Here is a 3,761-nt window from a genome sequence, read left to right as displayed (position 1 = left end):
GCCTCTCTTTGCTAATGTGAATCCAAACTTCATCACCAACTTGGAACTTGTGATCTACACGATGCTTGTCGTGCCTTGCTTTGTACTTGCCTTGGCTCTTTTCAAGTTGTTCTTGAACTCTTTGTTGTACCAATTGGATTTGTTCAATGAACCTTCTTGCTTTGTCTATGTCACTATGACCATCAATAGCAACATATTTTCCAAAAATTAAATCCAAAGGAGACTTAGGCAAGTATCCCAAACATGCTTCAAATGGCGATGTTTCAGTTGAAGAGTGCTTGGCCTGATTGTAAGCATGTTGAATATAGTGAAAATGTTCATCCCACAACTTAGGATGTTTGTTGCAATACCCACGAAGAAGATGTATCACTGTATTGTTCACCACCTCTATTTGACCATATGTTTGCGGATGAAATGTTGTACTCTTTTTCAATTCGATGTCCATGAATCCCCACGAGATTGACCAAAAATTCCCAACAAAGCGAGAATCTCGATCACTAACAATGGATGTGAGAAATCCAAAATACACCCATACATTTTGAAAGAAAAACTGAGTAGTTTTTTCAGCTGTAATTTGCTTTTTACATGGCATCAAAATACACATTTTGTTGAAAATATCCACAACTACATATAAATAATCATGACCTCTTTTTGACAATGGAAGACCTTTTACAAAATCCATAGAAACACTCTCCCATGGTCGTGAAGGAACCGAAAGTGGTGTGTACAATCCTAACTTCCTATTGCTATGCTTATTGACTTCACATAATGAACATCCTTTAATAAAACGTGACACACTTTCAAGCATACGAGGCCAATAACAATACCTCTGTAGATGTGCCACCATCTTACTTACACCGAAATGACCAGTAATAAGAGAAGTATGTGCCTCTCTTATGATGTTGACTCTTTCTCCCTATGGAATACAAAGCTTGCCAAGATGGTACAACAAGTTATCATGCAAATGATAATCCAATTCCTCTACTTGGTTACCTTGACTCAAGCTTGCATAAACATCTTGAAAGTCATTGTCTAATGCATATTGCTCAATATAACTTTCATGTAAAACAAAATTATGGTTGAGTAAAGCAGTTGCACCAATAATGGGCCTAGAAAGCATATCAACAACTTTATTGTAGATACCTTTCTTATACCTTATTACCAAGTGGAATTGTTGAATAAAACCCATCCATCAGAAGTGCCTTGATTGCTGCAACTTTGATTGAGATTGCAAGTATTGCAATGGCTGATGATTAGTGTGAATGATATTTTCCTTACCCATCAAGTAGTGTTTCCACTTTTTTACACTTTGCATCAATGCATACAATTCCTTGTCATATGTAGGATAATTAATCATTGCACCATTTAAAGTTTCCAATTGAAAACAGATAGGCTTACCATGTTGCATGTGGATTGCACCCATGGCATACTCACTAGCATTGGTCTAGATCTCAAATGAATTTCTCAAGTCTGGAAGTGAAAGTACTAGAGCTGAACTGATATTTTCCTTCAATGCATCAAAAGCATTTTGTTGTTTTCCTTCCCAATGAAAAACCTTTTTCACACTTGTTAATGCATGCAAAGGAGCTGCTATAGAAGAAAAGTTAGCAATGAATTTCCTCCAATATTGGGTTGCCCCCAAAAACTTTTTACCTCAATAACTGTGTTGGGCCTTGGCTAATTCAAAATGACATCAACCTTGGAGGGATATATTTTCAACTCGCCTTCTCCGACAATATGACCCAGGTAAACTAAAGAAGTTTTTCCAAACTCACACTTTGACATCTTTAAATACAATTGTTCTCTCTTTAAGACATCAAGTACTTTTCTCACATGCATGACATGTCCATCATGAGATTTACTAAAAATTAATATGTCATCTAAGTATACTATAACAAACTCATAAAGAAACGGCCTCAACACATCATTATCACAAACATGAAGGTAACAATAGCATTACATAAACCAAAAGGCATAACTAGCCATTCGAAGGTTTGTTTTGAATGTTGTCTTCCAAATGTCTTCTTCAACAATTCTAATATTGTGGTAGCCACTCCTTAAGTCCAACTTAGTAAAATACTTTTCATCTTTCAATTGATCAAGTAAATCATCTATTCTAGGCAGTGGGTAACTGTTCTTTACCATAATCTTGTTCAATGCATGAAAGTCTACACATATGCGCCATGTTCCATCCTTCTTTGGCACCAAAACAATAGGTGAACCACACGGCGAAGAAGATGGCCTCATGATCCCTTTATCCAACAACTCTTGACTTTTATTTTTAATTTCTGCACTTTCATCACTGAAATTATGTACATGCCAATGTTAGGAAGACGTCTATCTTGTTGCAACTGTATCTCATGTTGGATTCCTCTCTTAGGAGGCAATCCTTTTGGTTCCTGAAACATCTCATCATATTGGTTAACTACATCAACTAATTCAGATTTCAATCTTGAATCACAACCTTTAAAAGCTTCATTATCAACATCATTCTTGGGTTTGATCATTAGAAGCACAAAATTTGTGCTTGAATTCACTAGTCTTTTCATCTGCCCCACATTAACAAGTGAAAAATTTAGTTTCTTGCTATGAGCTCTCACAATATATTTTACTCCATCTTTGAACAAATGATATTTGTTTTCATGTATATGGAAGATAGCTTTTCTGTCATAGAGATACGGGCTGCCCAAAACTATACCACATATGTCTAATGGCACAACATCAAGTTCCACTTCATCTATGAAATTTGCAGTAATGGAAAATTTCAGTTTACACTTTCTAGTTACTTGCAATTTTGCATTGTCGCACACCCACCCAAGTGGATATGGTTTATGATGTCGCGCATGGATTATGAAGCATTTCAACTCCTCAATCCTTGAAACTCGTGGACTATGTCAAGCGCCATAAAGTTATAGCCCTAGTTGATAGTGGTAGTACTCATAATTTTGAATGGTAGAAGAAAAACATTGCTTTGTACACCCAATGCACAACTTTAAAATCATGATCACTAATGCAGGTATGATGAAATGTGGCAAAATATGCGAAAATTTCAAACTCTAGATGGGAGACTATCAACTCAAAACCCATCTATTTTCCATCAACATGGGTGTTCGTGATATAGTATTGGGGGTAGAATGGCTATGCATGTTAGGACTGATCATAAGGGATTTAAAAGAACTCTACATGAGTCTCAGCAAAAAGTGGCATGAACATGCCCTTTAAGGTCCTAGGGAAAGGCTTCATGAAATAGGTGTCTCTCATCATATGGAGAAATTATTAAAGAAAGGCCACTCTAGAAATATTTCTCAATGTAATGTTATATAAGTTATGGATAATACAACACAAGAAATCCACCCATATTTGCAGTCACTCCTTCAAAAACATCATCAAGTCTTCTAGGCACCAAAAATTTTACCACATTCTTGAGGAGAACATAACCATAACATTCCCATGATTTCAAGAAGTCAACCACTATATGCACATCCTTATTGACACCCTTTTCATAAAATAATGAAATAAAAAATATCATTAAAGAACTATCGACGTTGATGGGATCATATGTCTTAGTACAAACCCTTACTCATCACTGATAATCATGGTGTTTAATATGGAGGCATGAGGTGGATGTGTCTAGGTTTTAGGGCTCTCAATAACTTAATGATGAAGGACAAATTTCATATCATATTTACTAACAATCTCCTCGATGAACTACATGGAGCAATGTATTTCGCTAAGCTTGACCTACATTCAGGACAACATCA

Source organism: Pinus tabuliformis, chromosome 2_2, assembly GCF_031772625.1.
Source record: "Pinus tabuliformis cultivar Carrire ecotype Pingquan chromosome 2_2, CPIR1, whole genome shotgun sequence".
Classification (NCBI taxonomy): Eukaryota; Viridiplantae; Streptophyta; class Pinopsida; order Pinales; family Pinaceae; genus Pinus; species Pinus tabuliformis.
The sequence above is the reverse complement of the archived record's forward strand: the minus strand, read 5'-3'. Positions refer to the sequence as shown.